The following is a 20,791-nucleotide window of genomic DNA, read 5'->3' on the forward strand; positions in this document are numbered from 1 at the left end:
AAAGAACACTCCTACCAGAAATTGTACTTCCCGAACAGCAGGTCTCTAAATTTCAGGTCAGTCCAGTATTGTTCTGATATCGGGAGGTTTAACCGTTGGATGTATGTTAATTTTGGATATGTTATTCTAATGATGATGATGTATAATTCCACCGTTTGGATTTATTATTCTAAATTTACATAATGATGTTTTAAGTTTGGTTTGAGAAATATTGAATGAGAATATGAGGTTTAGCATAAAAAGTATGTTTTGGGACTAAGGATAATGGCAATGGGTTTAATGATGATGGTTGTGTTTGTGTTATGTTTGAGTCATGTTTGATGTGTTGATGAGTGATGATATAGTTAAATTCTATAAAGAATAGTGATTGACTAATACTTTGGTTGTGTTAGAATGGGAAATCATGTTGTAAGTTGAATTATGATACAAGGAATCATTTTGAGTGTGCTTTTGGAAAAATTTGGCATGTGTAGTCATTGATGAAATTTAAGTTAAATTACATTGTTCGGTGATAGATTAAATGTCTTGGGACAAAAGAAAATCGGTGACGAAAAGTCATGCCCTTTGGACATTGAAGATCATTGATGAAAAATTGAATTAAATGGGCATTTAATGTTAGTGTAAATAAATTATAATGTAAATGAATTTAAATGACAAGTAAGAAAATAAAATACATTCATGAAAATTGTTTACGGAAGTATTCGATTTTGTGAATTTATGAATATTATGAATAAATCGGAAAGATTCAATAATGATTCAGTATGTTATATTAAAAATGTAGGAGAAGCATTCACTCGACTTCTCAGGAGCTCGTATAGTAGGAGCTTAAGGGGGGACTGCAAGAGGGGCACACCAACAACAAGGAAGAGCGAGTTGAGCTTCTGCAGCTGGTAGGTGTTCTATACCTACACTTTTTACACAGCGTTAATTTACTAACTTATTAAATTCTTGGTCTTTGCGTCTATGGGTGAAACCACAAAGAGAGAGGATAAAGTGAAATAAACGAGAATTTAAAAATGGATTTGAGTACTTGAATGGGTTAAGAATATGAATTACACTAATAGACTTCGTTGATGATCATTCCTCGAACTTGATTAGCCAGTCCCGAATGCGGAGGCTAATGATGTTAGTAAGGTTTACTAACATCGGCATAATCATCCCTGAAAACGAGGGATACTGAACTTGATTAACTATTCAGGTGAGAATAGTTAATGATATTGACCGGTGCTGTCAATATCGGCAATCACACGAAACTTGATTAGCCGGTCCCGAATGCGGAGGCTAATGATGTTAGTAAGGTTTACTAACATCGGCATAATCATCCCTGAAAATGAGGGATACTGAACTTGATTAACTATTCGGGTGAGAATAGTTAATGATATTGACCGGTGCTGTCAATATCGGCAATCACACGAAACTTGATTAGCCGGTCCCGAATGCGGAGGATAATGATGTTAGTAAGTGCTTGACCGCTTTTTATGATCGGCTTGTTTTAACTCGCAAGTGCACGAGTGTGCGATGTAGCAATTAACTCGGTAAGATCGAGGTCATATCCACAGAGAGCTAAATCTGGAAATTAAGCTAGGTAACAAAACAAAACTCAAGAGAAATTAAATTAACAATAACTTGGTTGAAAATGATTGATGGATTTGTTTTCAAAGATGAAAAAGTGTAAAATAGATTTTAAATGACAAGAAAAAGTAAGTCTTGGTCCAAATCAATTTTAATGGTGATGTATTGGTGATTTCTTCAACATATATAAGATAACTCAACCTAATATCAACGATGGTGATATTAGATCGGAAGATATTACAATGAAGTTTAAAAAGGTGAAGATTGATTATTGCTTAAGAATGAACAAGTATTTTCATATTAAGTAAGACATTGAATCAAGCAATCTCTATACCAAAACTAAGGTTTGTGCATAAAAATTCAAGATTATAACATTACCTAAATGATTTCTAAAATTTCTTTGCAATAATAAAACATTCATGAAGAAAATGAAAAGATAGACATTAAGATTCATTCATATCTTAAAGAACTCACCTCAACCACCATCATCCTTGATTTGGATCCAAGAAGAAGATTAGCCAACCATGATTATATATAATAACACTTTAATAAACATAAAATGACTTGAATCAAACTGAAATAATGAGTTTTACAAGCTAAAGAACCGAAATCTATAAAGAAGAACACAACACAATTTCAGTAAAAATTCGGACACAAATCTGACTCTAACTTTGGACAGCAATTCGACCCTTTTAGAAGCCTCCTCTGGAGATGGCTATTAGATACATATTTATAGGCCATTCTGTTAGCTTTCCAGATCATTAAAGAACAGCTCATTTGGACATCTGAGTCAAAAGTTATGGACAAAACACCGAAAGGTGTTCTGGAAAATCAAACCAGGTCAGCTTGGAGAACACTTTGGTGCACGTTTTTCTTCCTCCTTCATGAGTTGTCTCTTTCTTCTTTTGACCCAAAATAATGTCACAATGTCCCCTCCAGCTTTCCATCCATGTGCTTGCCCTCTTGGATCAATGAATTACCCAAATAAATCAAATGTTATTTATTGCGTGGACATGTAGGATCATGGATTGTGTTTGGGCTGATTTGGAGGGTGATTTGGGGCTGATTTGGGGCTGAATTTAAGCATCAAATAAGGATACAAATGTACCTATTATTTGGGCTAAGATTGACATTGAAACCTTGAGTGTTTGATGGTTGAAGTTTGCACACAACATAAGGCATGTTTGGGCTTGAAATAGATCATATGATATTCTTTTCTAGAATTGAACTAGAATTGATTTTTGGGACAAATTTGGAGCACTTATTTGAACCAAGATTTGCTTCAATCTTCAACTAAATTTCTCTTCAATTCTTTGTTCCGAATTCCGACGTTGAATTTTCTGAAATAATTCATTTAAGCTCCAAAAACCTATCGAGACATTAAAAGAAACTTCATTACTAAAAAGCACATCAATTATTATAAAAAACCCAAATAAAAATAATAAATACATATGTAAAATAAGAGACTTAATGATATTTTTTATGCACAATCACACCCCCCAACTTAGATTTTGCTAGTCCTCAAGCAAAACAAAACATAAAACCTTTGAAATAAAAAGAATAATAATAACATAATTAGGCTTGACTCATCACACTTAAAGGACCTATCATGCAAACATTGGTATCTTTAACTTAGTGTACACAATAACAAATAAAGAAAAATAAGCATACTCACATTCTCTAAATCAAACATCCATACAAAATTCCAAATTCAATCGTATTTATCATGCAACCAACATAATTGATTCACGCAAAAACTCAACTTGTAATCTTCCCTTCTTACTACTACAAACAAGATAGCAAACTAGAGAAATATCTATATATATTTTTTTCTTTTTTTCTTTTTTTTTCTTTTTTTTTTTGAAGATATTATTTATTCTTTTTCTTTAAGTGGTCACTTCCCTTTTGACGCGAATACAAACATTTGTGATGAATGCACCCGGTTACTCACAAAGTCACAAACTTAAAGTGCTTTGCATACTCATATTTCAAGCTGTCGTTTGACATAAAGATAAACATTTGTGATGAATACCCTTAGTTACTGAGCAACTCAAAACATTGGAGTAGATAGAACTTTGTACACATTTGTGTAATAATGATTACTCTATTTACTTAAACCTTGTTTAGGACTAGATCAAAAGGGATGATCACAAGTAAAGCATCACACTCATCTTTCATGCATAATCACACAACTCACACAACTTTTACAAGGAAAGATGTACTTCAATAATCTTAAGAAAAAAGTATGCTATATCTTGCTTTATAAGATATTATCTATCCCAAATTAAAGCATGCAATGTTCAACACAATAATGAATCCAAAAATGTAATGTTGATCCTAAACAAGTCTCATTCACATACAAATGCAAGTTTTTTTTTTTTAACAAGCATGGTTATCTCAAGCATTCAACATAATCAAATATCTAAAATTAAGTTTTTCATTATCCTCAATGTAAAAAAGAAAGAGAAGAAAAGTATAAAGATTAGAAAACTGTTACTCCCCTTTTGTTCTCAAGGATGAATGTCTGATTGAATTGGACATGAGCTGACTTCTTGCTTGATTTTTTTTTTACCTGCATATCACAACTAAAAGAAAACATTGATGTTTTTTTTTTTGAAAATAAAGAACCTCACACCCCCCAACTTAAAATAATGCATTGTCCCTAATGCATGAACAAGAAAATATAAGAGATGGACGAAAGAGAAAAGAAAATAAATAAATAAAAATGAAAAAAATAAAAATAAAAACTCATTACTTCTGACACTACAATGGTATTGGATCTTCAAGATCCAATGTCTCAACTTCAGCCACAAAGTTTTCAAGATAAGGTTTCAATCGATGACCATTTACTTTGAAAACATTTCCATTCTTAGGATTTTCTACCTCAAATGCACCATGCTCAGATATGGATTTAATCACAAATGGACCAATCCATTTTGTCCTCAACTTCCCAGGAAAAAGATGTAATCGTGAATTATACAAGAGAACCTTTTGACCAACATGAAAGGATTTTCTAAGAATATGTTTATCATGCAAGGCTTTCATCTTATGTTTTGAAATTTTTGCATTTTCAAATGCATCATTTCTCAGCTCCTCTAATTCATCCAATTGAAGCTTTCTATTTTTGCCAACCTCATTTTCATTGTCATTGAATTGCCGGATGGCCCAATATGCACGGTGTTCAATCTCAACAGGGAGATGACAAGGCTTTCCATAAACTAGCCTATAAGGAGACATTCCTAAAGAGGTCTTGTAAGCAGTGCGATATGCCCACAAAGCTTCAACTAGTCGTAGGGACCAATCTTTACGGTTTGGATTGACTGTTTTCTCTGGAATGTTCTTGATCTCCCTATTTGCCAACTCAGCTTGGCCACTAGTTTGTGGATGATAGGGGGTACTGACCTTGTGAATTACACCATATTTTCTCATCAAAATCCCAACAGGCTTGTTACAAAAATGCTTACCCCCATCACTAATCATAGCCCGGGGCATGCCAAAACGAGAGAAAATATTTTCTTTCAAGAATTTGACCACAACTCGATGGTCATTGGTTCGAGATGCAATGGCCTCCACCCATTTAGACACATAATCAACAGCTACAATGATGAATTGGTAACCAAATGAACTTGGAAAAGGTCCCATGAAATCTATCCCCCAACAATCAAATATTTCCAAAACAAAAATGGGGTTTAGGGGCATCATGTTACGCCTAGTAAGGTTACCTAGTCGTTGGCATCGGTCACATGCAACACAGAAGGCATGGACATCTTTGAACATGGTGGGCCAATAAAAACCACACTGCAAGATCTTGGCAGTGGTTTTCTTGGAAGAGAAATGCCCACCACAGGCTAATGCATGACAAAAATTAATTACACTTGGAATTTCATGATCAGGGATGCACCGCCTAACAATTTGGTCAGGGCAGTATTTAAATAGGTAGGGGTCATCCCAAAAAAAGGTACGCACGTTGCGCAAGAATTTTTGTTTGTCAAGTTTAGACCAATGAGAAGGAATCTGACTTGTGGCTAGGTAATTTGCTATGTCGGCATACCATGGAGAGCCAATGTAGGAAACAGTACCTGCACAAAATAAATTTTCATCAGCAAAGAATTCATTTATTGGAGATTCATCAATTATGGTCTCATAGCTTGAAAGATGGGACAAATGATCAGCCACTACATTCTCTACTCCCTTTTTATCTCGAATTTCAAGGTTAAACTCTTGGAGTAGGAGGATCCATTGAATCAAACGTGGCTTGGCATCTTGTTTTGTGAGCAAGTATTTCAATGCTGCATGATCAGTGAAAACAATAACAAGAGATCCAACCAAATAAGACCGAAACTTATCCAATGCAAAGACCACAGCTAAAAGTTCTTTTTCAGTTGTAGTATAATTCAATTGAGCATCATTCAAAGTCTTGCTAGCATAATAAATGACATGAGGTTTCTTATCTTTTCTTTGCCCTAAAACAGCCCCTACCGCAAAATCACTAGCATCACACATCAGTTCAAATGGTAAAGACCAATCAGGAGCTTGCATGATTGGTGCAGTGGTCAACAACCCTTTAAGCTTTTCAAAAGCTTCTTGACATTTTGATGTCCAATCAAATTGAACATCTTGTGACAACAAGTTACACAATGGTTTGGCAATGGTACTAAAAGAATGAATGAATCTTCGGTAAAAACCAGCGTGTCCTAAAAAGGATCTCACATCTTTCACACTCCGAGGGGTAGGTAATTTTTGAATGACTTCAACCTTTGACTTATCTACCTCTATCCCTTTTGAAGAGACAATATGACCTAAGACAATGCCATGTGTCACCATAAAATGACATTTCTCCCAATTAAGTACAAGATTCCTCTCTTCACACCTTTCAAGAACTTTTTCTAAATGCATTAGACACAACTCATAAGAATCCCCATAAACTGAAAAATCATCCATGAAAACTTCCAAAAAATTTTCCACCATGTCACTAAAGATACTCATCATACACCTTTGAAAAGTGGCTGGTGCATTACACAAGCCAAAAGGCATTCTTCTATAAGCATAGGTACCAAAAGGACAAGTGAAAGTGGTTTTTTCTTGGTCTTCTAAAGAAATCTCAATTTGGTTGTAACCTGAGTATCCATCAAGAAAACAATAGAAAGCTCTTCCGGCTACTCTTTCAAGCACTTGGTCTAAAAATGGAAGTGGAAAATGATCCTTCCTAGTCACCATGTTCAACTTACGATAATCAATGCACATACGCCATCCAGTTTGGATTCTAGTTGGTACTAGCTCATTATTTTCATTCTTCACTACCGTGACTCCAGATTTTTTAGGGACAACTTGGGTTGGACTAACCCATTTTGAGTTTGCAATGGGGTAAATGATACCCGCATCAAGTAGCTTAAGCACTTCACATCTTACTACTTCCTTCATGTTTGGGTTCAATCGTCTTTGCATTTGCCTCACAGTTTTAGCCTCTTCTTCAAGATAGATTCTATGTGTGCATAAAAGAGGGCTAATTCCTTTCAAGTCAGTAATAGTCCACCCAATTGCTTTCTTGTGTTTTCTCACCACTCTCAAAAGTTCTTGTTCCTGCTCTATGCTAAGTTTTGATGAAATCACAATAGGATATGATTCATCTTCCCCTAGAAATGCATACTTAAGATCACTCGGTAAAGGCTTCCTTTCTGGTTTATAAGGTTGGACAAGAGATGCCTCAGCTTTCACTTGGGGTGAAATCAAAGGCTCAAACGATGGGGTCCATTGACCTATTGACATAAGAGGCATTGGATCTAGATAAGTCTCGATTTCTCTTACTTCCTCATCAACACATTCCAAAGAATAAAATCTTTCATCATGAATTAAAGTTCTCTCCAATGGATCCTTTATCCATTCTCTCTCAAAGTGTTCTTGACAAACTGTTTGGATCAAATCCACCTCTCTAATGTCCTCATGTTCACCAATTTGTTTGGAGACATTGAATATGTTCATCTCCACAGTCATGTTCCCAAAAGACAATTTCATCACCCCATTCCTACAGTTGATTAAAGCATTGGATGTAGCTAGGAAAGGTCTACCTAAGATGACTAGGATGGGAGCATTAGAACCTTGAATTGGTGCGGTGTCTAACACTACAAAATCAACAGGAAAGTAGAATTTATCTACTTGGACCAACACATCCTCAACAATACCCCTGGGAATCTTGATTGACCTATCAGCTAATTGAAGGGTGATTCGAGTAGGCTTGATTTCTCCTAAACCTAATTGTTCGTAAACAGTGTAGGGTATTAAATTCACACTTGCTCCTAAATCCAACAAAGCTTGGTCTATCTTATGATTTCCAATAATGCATGAAATGGTAGGACAACCAGGATCTTTGTATTTGGGAGGGGTCTTAAACTGGATGATGGCACTAGCATGTTCAGTTAGAAAGGCTCTTTCTTTCACATTCAATCTCCTTTTGACTGTGCATAAGTCCTTGAGGAACTTTGCATAAGAGGGGACTTGTTTAATTGCATCAAGGAGTGGAATGTTGACTTTCACTTGTTTGAACAATTCATAGATTTCCGAGTTCATAAGATCATGTTTAGGTTTCCCTAACCTTTGTGGAAATGGTGCTCTAGGAACAAATTCTACATCACTCACTTTGACTCCAATTTTGCTTGAATCATCTCCTTTCTCACTCATCTCTTTCTCATTTATCTCCCCTTCTTTGTCACTCAAGCTCTCATTTGTCACTTGTGTTTTGATTTCCTCTTCACTTTCCCTAGATTCCTCCTCCACAATACTTCTAGGAATCTCAAAACCTATAGCTTTGTCAACAATCTTTCCACTTCTAAGGGTAGTGATGGCTTGGACTTGTTCATGGTTTGAAGGTTCACTAGATGAGGATTCACTCATGTGTACCTGACCTCTAGGATTTGGCATTGGTTGAGCTGGGATCTTTCCCTTCTCTTGAATGCTTAGTGATTGAGTCAACTTGGTTAGTTGACTTCGAATGTCATCTAAGGTCCTATTGGTCTGGTCTTGAAATTTGTAAGCTTGGTTGTTGATTCCTCCTTGTGTTTGCATGAATTGTTGAAGAGTATCCTCTAGGGATCTCTTATGAGGTGGTTGGTATGTATTATGTGTGGGAGCATGAAATGGTTGGGGTGGAGGTTGAAATGTTTGAGGTACTGAAGGGCCCTCATTTCTCCATCCAAAATTTGGGTGGTTCCTCCATCCAAGATTGTAGGTCTCAGAGTAGGGATTGCCTACTTGGTTTGAAAATGGCTTTCTAGCATTACTTGAATCAGAAGTTTGGCCATATAGCACTTCCTTGAAGGCTGGAATGGTAGGACACTCAGTTGTCCTATGCCCTTTGCTCTCACAAACAACACAACTTTCCTCTTGTTGTTCACTCATGACATGCACTTTTTTAATCTCAAGAGACTCTACTTTCCTAGCCAATGAGGCTAATCTAGCATTGAGGTCATCAGTCTCTTTCAATTGGAACTTCCCACTTGAATGAGAAATGGTGTTTCTAGACTCAACATGAAGTGGGAGAGAAGTCTCCCATTGCTTTGTGTTTTCAGCCAATTGATCAAAGAAATCAAAGGCTTCACTTGGTTCTTTGTCATAAAACTCACCATTACACATGGTTGACACTAGCTTTTTAAAATCTGCGGTAAGAGAGTCGTAGAAGAAACTCACTAATCTCCACATCTCAAAACCATGGTGGGGGCATGCATTTAACAAGTCTTTGAACCTTTCCCAAGCTTGGTGAAATGACTCATTTGGACTACAAGAAAAATTCATCATTTGACGTTGTAAGGCTGCCGTCCTATGAGTGGGGAAGTATTTTTTCAAAAATTCAGCTTGCATTTCTCTCCATGTACCTATAGACCTAGGACGCAAGGAGTTTAGCCAAAGCTTGGCTTTATCCTTTAGAGAGAATGGGAACAATTTAAGACGAATAGTTTCCTCGGTGCATGTTCTATCAATAAAAGTATTACATACCTCTTCAAAGTCTTTAATGTGTATGTATGGATTTTCAGAATCCATACCGTGAAATGTGGGAAGAAGTTGAATCATGCCCGGTTTCAAATTGAAAGCTTGTTGGTTAAGAGGTAAGATAATACACGAAGGTGTACTTTGTCTAGCCGGGTGAAGATACTCTCTAAGAGTTCGAAAATTAGGTTGATCATTGAATTGTGGAGGTCCATTACCTTGAACACTCCCTTCACCCTCTACATCTTCAACATTAGCCATGATAAAAAAAATAATAATATAACAATTATATGAATACAAAAGGAAAGGAAAAGAAAAAGAAAAATAAAAAAAAATGATTGCAAATAAAAGTAAATGAAACGTAAAAGATAAAGTAATAGCTCAAAAATAAAAATACAACAAATTAAGAAAATCACTCTCTAACTAATAAGCAATATTAACAACAATAAATATTAAAAGATAATTATAACAAGGATGAATAAAAGGCGGTAGTACCGGCCAAGCACTTCAAACAATAAATATAAAAGAAATAACAACAATAAACAACAAAATAAAATAAAATGAACAAAAGGCGGTAGTACCGGCCAAGCACTTCAGACAATAAATATAAGAAAAATAACAACAATAAACAACAAAATAAAATAAAATAAACAAGAGGCGGTAAAACCAGCCTTATAATATAAACAATAAATATTATAAACTAATTAGAATAGACAATAAAAGAAAAATGGTTGAACAACCAAAATCCAACAATTAATAGTCCAGTCCACAATCCAATATCCGAAAAGTTGAGGTCAAATTATTTTTTTTAGGCGGTAAAACCAGCCATTTGATTTTTTATTTTTATGTATTTTTTTTTGTTTTCCAATAATCAAATAGAAATTTGTTACCTTTGCTTGCTAGCTCCCCGGCAACGGCGCCAAAATTGCTTGACCGCTTTTTATGATCCGCTTGTTTTAACTCGCAAGTGCACGAGTATGCGATGTAGCAATTAACTCGGTAAGATCGAGGTCATATCCACAGAGAGCTAAATCTGGAAATTAAGCTAGGTAACAAAACAAAACTCAAGAGAAATTAAATTAACAATAACTTGGTTGAAAATGATTGATGGATTTGTTTTCAAATATGAAAAAGTGTAAAATAGATTTTAAATGACAAGAAAAAGTAAGTCTTGGTCCAAATCAATTTTAATGGTGATGTATTGGTGATTTCTTCAACATATATAAGATAACTCAACCTAATATCAACGATGGTGATATTAGATCGGAAGATATTACAATAAAGTTTAAAAAGGTGAAGATTGATTATTGCTTCAGAATGAACAAGTATTTTCATATTAAGTAAGACATTGAATCAAGCAATCTCTATACCAAAACTAAGGTTTGTGCATAAAAATTCAAGATTATAACATTACCTAAATGATTTCTAAAATTTCTTTGCAATAATAAAACATTCATGAAGAAAATGAAAAGATAGACATTAAGATTCATTCATATCTTAAAGAACTCACCTCAACCACCATCATCCTTGATTTGGATCCAAGAAGAAGATTAGCCAACCATGATTATATATAATAACACTTTAATAAACATAAAATGACTTGAATCAAACTGAAATAATGAGTTTTACAAGCTAAAGAACCGAAATCTATAAAGAAGAACACAACACAATTTCAGTAAAAATTCGGACACAAATCTGACTCTAACTTTGGACAGCAATTCGACCCTTTTAGAAGCCTCCTCTGGAGATGGCTATTAGATACATATTTATAGGCCATTCTGTTAGCTTTCCAGATCATTAAAGAACAGCTCATTTGGACATCTGAGTCAAAAGTTATGGACAAAACACCGAAAGGTGTTCTAGAAAATCAAACCAGGTCAGCTTGGAGAACACTTTGGTGCACGTTTTTCTTCCTCCTTCATGAGTTGTCTCTTTCTTCTTTTGACCCAAAATAATGTCACAATGTCCCCTCCAGCTTTCCATCCATGTGCTTGCCCTCTTGGATCAATGAATTACCCAAATAAATCAAATGTTATTTATTGCGTGGACATGTAGGATCATGGATTGTGTTTGGGCTGATTTGGAGGGTGATTTGGGGCTGATTTGGGGCTGAATTTAAGCATCAAATAAGGATACAAATGTACCTATTATTTGGGCTAAGATTGACATTGAAACCTTGAGTGTTTGATGGTTGAAGTTTGCACACAACATAAGGCATGTTTGGGCTTGAAATAGATCATATGATATTCTTTTCTAGAATTGAACTAGAATTGATTTTTGGGACAAATTTGGAGCACTTATTTGAACCAAGATTTGCTTCAATCTTCAACTAAATTTCTCTTCAATTCTTTGTTCCGAATTCCGACGTTGAATTTTCTGAAATAATTCATTTAAGCTCCAAAAACCTATCGAGACATTAAAAGAAACTTCATTACTAAAAAGCACATCAATTATTATAAAAAACCCAAATAAAAATAATAAATACATATGTAAAATAAGAGACTTAATGATATTTTTGATGCACAATCAGTAAGGTTTACTAACATCGGCATAATCATCCCTGAAAATGAGGGATGCTGAACTTGATTAACTATTCGGGTGAGAATAGTTAATGATATTGACCGGTGTTGTCAATATCGGCAATCACACGAAACTTAATTAGCCGGTCCCGAATGCGGAGGCTAATGATGTTAGTAAGGTTTACTAACATCGACATTATCATCCATCGGCATAATCATCCCTGAAAATGAGGGATACTGAATTTGATTAACTATTCGGGTGAAAATAGTTAATGATATCGACCGGTGTTGTCGATATCGGCAATCACATGAAACTTGACTAGCTATTCCTGAACTGAAAGCTAATGATGTCAAGAATCTTGACATCAACATTTCCGGAAATATTCCAAGATATTATGGAAAGAAAAATCTGATTGGCTATTTCATATTAGAAATAGTCGATAACATCAATCAGTGGTATTAATTTTGATGTTTACAATGAACTTGATTAGTCGATCCTGATATGAGAGACTAATAACACTAATGAAAATTTATTAGTGTCAGCATTCCCTTCCAAGTTTTAGGGGAGAGGTATTATAATGATATTTCCAACAGGGAATAATTAAAAATATTAATGAAATGGGGATTGACATCTTGATAGGATTATTCATTCGGCCTTGAAGAGGCGGATATTCATTGGAAATTATGGAATAAGATGGGCGGAGGAACTAGTTACCCGGTGATGGGCTAGTGGCATTATTTTTGTTTTCTAATGATCAGAATATACAACTTGAGTTAAACTTGTGTGGTGTTAATATTGTCAGGATGACTGACTTGTCAGATTATAAATGGAATGTTGGATGATACCTAATTGTTAAACAAAAATGGTAATTTGTGTTTATGTTATGGATTATTGAAGAAAAAAAAAAGAGAAACTGATGAAGATTTAATTCTTGTGAAGGATGGAGGCAAATATCATATCGCTTGGGACATGAGAATAGAAGTTCATTAACCATGGTAGGTGTTATACACTTAAGGAATGCAATGCTATATATATATGATGTATTTTGAATTAATTAATGAATTGTAATTGATATAATTTGAGAATCATGTCCTGCGCACATGGAGGATGTCAAAGAAATTATGACTAATAATGTAAATATGTTGTATTAAGGTTTCGTGTTGTTGCTGGCATGATAAGAATTTGGTGATAATTATAATAGTGTAATAAAATGCTAATAATAGTGATAGATAATGAAATTTGGCCTTAATTATAGTGGTCAAATGAGATTAGGTTGATGAATTAAATAGAATGATGTATGCATGGTATTCACATTATTTGAAGATGGATCGGATGTGAATATTGTGAAAATGATGGCAGGTTTCATGATAATGAGAGATTTTACTGAAAATCTAAAGAAATATTGGGATGTGTCGAAATGGGCACAAGAAATTTGTAAGTTGAATATATTTATAAACTAAAATTGGACCGAAATCATGACGAGTTTGACAACTTATATGGAAAAGCCATAATGGGTATAATAGATGTTGGGATTGAAAATGATATAAAGAGATAGAGGGAGAGGGAGAGAAATCACATGGTAGATATTATAATGAATTAAATGCGCTCGTGAGGTGAAACAAGACACAAAATGAAAATGTTGAATGATTCTAGGAAGGATGAATAGAGATGTAATAATGGAAGGATAAATGAGAATTCCAAGGAACCATGATTGCATATCGTTGAATATATGTTTAATTACTTATGCATGTATTGTGTGATTTTTCTTTTATGCTATATTTATTATATACATTATGAAATTGCAGGTCCTTCAGATTCACGCCAGGAGTAGCGTTTTAGGTCCTCTAGTCTCCTTTTGTATGATTGAATAAGAAGATGAACATTAATGTATTTTGTCTTTAAGGATCTAAATGACTTAATATGTAATAGTACTCCTTTTACATTAAGTATCGGACATAAAAATGTATTATTCTGTATTTGTAATCTTAGTTTGTTTACTTGTAATTATTATGAATTATGTGTGTTAATGGGAAAGAAATGAGCATGCGAAATGTGAGGCATGTACCATGAATGATGTGTTGTTAAGGTTCTACATGATTATGATATGATTGAGAAATGAGTATAACTATACAAGATGATTGTCGATAACTTGGGACCTCCAGGTATAAAGGAAACTCTGCCGAAATTTCAGTGGAAATTTCGGCAAGTCTCGGATAAGTTCGGTGGATGAAAAAAAAATACCCATTTTTGTAAAAGTTAAGGCTCAAAGTTCTTTTATGGATGTACTAAATTACAGAGTGTTACAATATAGGTCGTATTGCTTGGGGTAGCGATGGGATCGGTACTTGGTAACGAGGAGATCTGACCGGCCAGATTTGTGTAACAGGTCAAAAAGGCCATAACTGTTGATTCGACTGTTGGATCACGATCAAATTTTAATAGGAGTTTTCAGATGCAGTTTTCATCGAGGTAGCCATGGAATCGCTACACGGAGATAAAGAGCTTTGGTCGCCAAACTTGAGTAACAGGTTAAAACAACCTTAACTTTTGATCCTTCTTTTGTAGGTTGTATTCCTTGGAGTAGCTACGGAATTGGTACTTGGTGAAGAGGAGATCTGGCCGACGAGATTTGTGTAACGGGTCAAAAGGGCCAGAACTTTTGATGTGACCGTTGGATCCCGATCAAATTTTAACACGAGTTTCCGGATTCAGTTTTCCTCGAGGTAGCTATGGAATAGCTACACGGAGATAAGGAGCTCTGGTCGCCAAACTTGATTAACGAGTTAAAAGGGCCACAACTTTTGATCCGACCGTTGGATCCCGATCAACTTTCACAGGAGTTTCCGTATGGAGTGCTCCTCGAGGTAGCCATGGAATCGCTACATGGAGATAAGGAGCGCTGGTCGGCCAAACTAGAGTAACGGGTCAAAAGGGTCTGAACTTTTAATCCCACCTTTGGATCTCGCTTTATTTTTTTTCACGAGTAAACGTAGGTTGTAATCCTTGGGGTAGCCATGGAATCGCTACTTGGAGATAAGGAGCTATGGTCGGCCAAACTATAGTAATTGGTCAAAAGGGTCTTAACTTTTGATCCCATCTTTGGATCTCGCTTTATTTTTTTCACAAGTTTACGTAGGTCGTACTCCTTGGGGTAGCTGTGGAATCGGTACTTCACGACGAGGAGGTCGGCCGGCCTGATTTGAGTAACGAGTGAAAAGGGCCACAACTTTTGATACCACCGTTGGATCCCGATCAACTTTTCACACGAGTTTCCGTATGGAGTGCTTCTCGAGGTAGCCATGGAATCGCTACACGGAGATAAGGAGCTATGGTCAGCCACACTAGAGTAACGGGTCAAAAGGGTATTAACTTTTGATCCCACCATTGGATCTCGCTTTATTTTTTTTCACGAGTTTACGTATGTCGTAATGCTTGGGGTAGCTGTGGAATCGGTACTTCGTGACGAGGAGTTCGGCCGACCTGATTTGTGTAACGGGTGAAAAGGGCCACAACTTTTGATCCGACCGTTGGATCCCGGTCAACTTTTCATACAAGTTTTCGTGTGGAGTGCTCCTCGAGGTAGCCATGGAATCGCTACACGAAGATAAGGAGATATGGTCTGCCAAACTAGAGTAACGGGTCAAAAAGGTCCTAACTTTTGATCCCATCTTTGGATCTCGCTTTATTTTTTTTCACGAGTTTACGTAGGTCGTAATCCTTGGGCTAGCTGTGGAATCGATACTTGGTGCCGAGGAGGTCTGGCCTGCCTGATTTGAGTAACAGGTTAAAAGGGCCACAACTTTTGATCCGACCGTTGGATCTCGGTCAACTTTTCACAGAAGTTTCCGTGTGGAGTGCTCCTCGAGATAGCCATGGAATCGCTACACGGAGATAAGGAGCTATGGTCGGTCAAACTAGAGTAACAGGTCAAAAGGGTCTTAACTTTTAATCCCACCTTTGGATCTCGCTTTATTTTTTTTCACGAGTTTACGTAGGACGTAATCCTTGGGGTAGCTGTGGAATCGGTACTTGGTGACGAGGAGGTCGACCGGCCTGATTTGAGTAACGGCTGAAAAGGGCCACAACTTTTGATCGCACCGTTGGATCCCGATCAACTTTTCCCACGAGTTTCCGTATGGAGTGCTCATCGAGGGAGCCATCGAATCGCTACACGGAGATAAGGAGCTGTGGTCGGCCAAACTAGAGTAACGGGTCAAAAAGGTCCTAAGTTTTGATCCCACCTTTGGATCTCGCTTTATTTTTTTTCACGAGTTTACGGAGGTCGTAATCCTTGGGCTAGCTGTGAAATCGAAACTTGGTGACGAGGACGTCTGGCCGACTTGATTTGAGTAACAGGTTAAAAGGGCCACAACTTTTGATGCGACCATTGGATCCCGGTCAACTTTTCCCACGAGTTTCCGTATGGAGTGCTCCTCGAGGTAGCCATGGAATCGCTACGCGGAGATAAGGAGATATGGTCGGCCAAACTATAGTAATGGGTCAAAAGGGTCTTAACTTTTGATCCCATCATTGGATCTCGCTTTATTTTTTTCACAAGTTTACGTAGGTCGTGCTCCTTGGGGTAGCTGTGGAATCGGTACTTCGCGACGAGGAGGTCGGCCGGCCTGATTTGAGTAACGGGTGAAAAAGGCCACAACTTTTGATACCACCGTTGGATCCCGATCAACTTTTCACACGAGTTTCCGTATGGAGTGCTTTTCGAGGTAGCCATGGAATCGCTACACGGAGATAAAGAGCTATGGTCGGCCACACTAGAGTAACGGGTCAAAAGGGTCTTAACTTTTGATCCCACCATTGGATCTCGCTTTATTTTTTTTCACGAGTTTACGTATGTCGTAATGCTTGGGGTAGCTGTGGAATCGGTACTTCGTGACGAGGAGGTCGGCCGACCTGATTTGTGTAACGGGTGAAAAGGGCCACAACTTTTGATCCCACCGTTGGATCCCCATCAACTTTTCACATGAGTTTCCGTATGGAGTGCTCCTCGAGGTAGCCATGGAATCGCTACGCGGAGATAAGGAGCTATGGTCGGCCAAACTATAGTAATGGGTCAAAAGGGTCTTAACTTTTGATCCCATCATTGGATCTCGCTTTATTTTTTTCACAAGTTTACGTAGGTCGTGCTCCTTAGGGTAGCTGTGGAATCGGTACTTCGCGACGAGGAGGTCGGCCGGCCTGATTTGAGTAACGGGTGAAAAAGGCCACAACTTTTGATACCACCGTTGGATCCCGATCAACTTTTCACACGAGTTTCCGTATGGAGTGCTTTTCGAGGTAGCCATGGAATCGCTACACGGAGATAAAGAGCTATGGTCGGCCACACTAGAGTAACGGGTCAAAAGGGTCTTAACTTTTGATCCCACCATTGGATCTCGCTTTATTTTTTTTCACGAGTTTACGTATGTCGTAATGCTTGGGGTAGCTGTGGAATCGGTACTTCGTGACGAGGAGGTCGGCCGGCCAGATTTGAGTAACGAGTTAAAAGGGCCATAACTTTTGATCCTACCGTTGGATACCGATCAACTTTTCACAGGAGTTTCCGTATGGAGTGGTCCTCGAAGAAGCCATGGAATCGCTACACGGAGATAAGGAGCTATGGTCGGCCAAACTAGAGTAACGGGTCAAAAGGGTCTTAACTTTTGATCCCACCTTTGGATCTCGCTTTATTTTTTTTCACGAGTTCACGTAGGTCGTAATCCTTTGGATAGCTGTGGAATCGAAACTTGGTGACGAGGAGATCGGCCGGCCTGATTTGAGTAACGGGTGAAAAAGGCCACAACTTTTGATCCGACCATTGGATCCCGGTCAACTTTTCCCACGAGTTTCCGTATGGAGTGCTCCTCGAGGTAGCCATGGAATCGCTACGCGGAGATAAGGAGCTATGGTCGGCCAAACTAGAGTAACAGGTCAAAAAGGTCCTAACTTTTGATCCCATATTTGGATCTCGCTTTATTTTTTTTCACGAGTTTACGTAGGTCGTAATCCTTGGGCTAGCTGTGAAATCGAAACTTGGTGACGAGGAGGTCTGGCCGCCGTGATTTGAGTAACAGGTTAAAAGGGCCACAACTTTTGATCCGACCGTTGGATCCCGGTCAACTTTTCATACAAGTTTCCGTGTGGAGTGCTTCTCGAGGTAGCCATGGAATCGCTACACGGAGATAAGAAGATACGGTCGGCCAAACTAGAGTAACGGGTCAAAAAGGGCCTAACTTTTGATCCCACCTTTGGATCTCGCTTCATTTTTTTTCACGAGTTTACGTAGGTCGTCCTCCTTGAGGTAGCTGTGGAATCGGTACTTCGCGACGAGGAGGTCGGCCGGCCTGATTTGAGTAACGGGTGAAAAAGGCCACAACTTTTGATACCACCGTTGGATCCCGATCAACTTTTCACACGAGTTTCCGTATGGAGTGGTCCTCGAAGAAGCCATGGAATCGCTACAAGGAGATAAGGAGCTATGGTCGGCCAAACTAGAGTAACGGGTCAAAAGGGTCTTAACTTTTGATCCCACCTTTGGATCTCGCTTTATTTTTTTTCACGAGTTTACGTATGTCGTAATGCTTGGGGTAGCTGTGAAATCGAAACTTGGTGACGAGGAGGTCTGGCCGCCGTGATTTGAGTAACAGGTTAAAAGGGCCACAACTTTTGATCCGACCGTTGGATCCCGGTCAACTTTTCATACAAGTTTCCGTGTGGAGTGCTTCTCGAGGTAGCCATGGAATCGCTACACGGAGATAAGGAGCTATGGTCGGCCACACTAGAGTAACGGGTCAAAAGGGTCTTAACTTTTGATCCCACCATTGGATCTCGCTTTATTTTTTTTCACGAGTTTACGTATGTCGTAATGCTTGGGGTAGCAGTGGAATCGGTACTTCGTGACGAGGATGTTGGCCGACCTGATTTGTGTAACGGGTGAAAAGGGCCACAACTTTTGATCCCACCGTTGGATCCCGATCAACTTTTCACATGAGTTTCCGTATGGAGTGCTCCTCGAGGTAGCCATGGAATCGCTACACGGAGATAAGGAGCTATGGTCGACCAAACTTGAGTCACGTGTCAAAAGGGTCTTAACTTTTGATCCCACCTTTGGATCTCGCTTCATTTTTTTTCACGAGTTAACGTAGGTCGTAATCCTTGGGCTAGCTGTGCAATCGGTACTTGGTGCCAAGGAGGTCTGGCCGGCCTGATTTGAGTAACAGGTTAAAAGGGCCACAACTTTTGATCCGACCGTTGGATCCCGGTCAACTTTTCATACAAGTTTCCGTGTGGAGTGCTCCTCGAGGTAGCCATGGAATCGCTACACGGAGATAAGGAGATATGGTCGGCCAAACTAGAGTAACGGGTCAAAAGGGTCTTAACTTTTGATCCCACCTTTGGATCTCGCTTTATTTTTTTTCACAAGTTAACGTAGGTCGTAATCCTTGGGCTAGCTGTGGAATCGGTACTTGGTGTCGAGGAGGTCTGGCCGGCCAGATTTGAGTAACGAGTTAAAAGGGCCATAACTTTTGATCCTACCGTTGGATACCGATCAACTTTTCACAGGAGTTTCCGTATGGAGTGGTCCTCGAAGAAGCCATGGAATCGCTACAAGGAGATAAGGAGCTATGGTCGGCCAAACTAGAGTAACGGGTCAAAAGGGTCTTAACTTTTGATCCCACCTTTGGATCTCGCTTTATTTTTTTTCACGAGTTCACGTAGGTCGTAATCCTTTGGATAGCTGTGGAATCGAAACTTGGTGACGAGGAGGTCGGCCGGCCTGATTTGAGTAACGGGTGAAAAGGGCCACAACTTTTGATCCGACCATTGGATCCCGGTCAACTTTTCCCACGAGTTTCCGTATGGAGTGCTCCTCGAGGTAGCCATGGAATCGCTACGCGGAGATAAGGAGCTATGGTCGGCCAAACTAGAGTAACGGGTCAAAAAGGTCCTAACTTTTGATCCCATATTTGGATCTCGCTTTATTTTTTTTCACGAGTTTACGTAGGTCGTAATCCTTGGGCTAGCTGTGAAATCGAAACTTGGTGACGAGGAGGTCTGGCCGCCCTGATTTGAGTAACAGGTTAAAAGGGCCACAACTTTTGATCCGACCGTTGGATCCCGGTCAACTTTTCATACAAGTTTCCGTGTGGAGTGCTTCTCGAGGTAGCCATGGAATCGCTACACGGAGATAAGGAGATATGGTCGGCCAAACTAGAGTAACGGGTCAAAAAGGTCCTAACTTTTGATCCCACCTTTGGATCTCGCTTCATTTTTTTTCACGAGTTTACGTAGGTCGTGCTCCTTGGGGTAGCTGTGGAATCGGTACTTCGCGACGAGGAGGTCGGCCGGCCTGATTTGAGTAACGGGTGAAAAAGGCCACAACTTTTGATACCACCGTTGGATCCCGATCAACTTTTCACACGAGTTTCCGTATGGAGTGCTTTTCGAGGTAGCCATGGAATCGCTACACGGAGATAAGGAGCTATGGTCGGCCACACTAGAGTAACGGGTCAAAAGGGTCTTAACTTTTGATCCCACCATTGGATCTCGCTTTATTTTTTTTTCACGAGTTTACGTATGTCGTAATGCTTGGGGTAGCTGTGGAATCGGTACTTCGTGACGAGGAGGTCGGCCGACCTGATTTGTGTAACGGGTGAAAAGGGCCACAACTTTTGATCCCACCGTTGGATCCCCATCAACTTTTCACATGAGTTTCCGTATGGAG

This window comes from Populus nigra, chromosome 14 (assembly GCF_951802175.1).
Source record: "Populus nigra chromosome 14, ddPopNigr1.1, whole genome shotgun sequence".
Classification (NCBI taxonomy): Eukaryota; Viridiplantae; Streptophyta; class Magnoliopsida; order Malpighiales; family Salicaceae; genus Populus; species Populus nigra.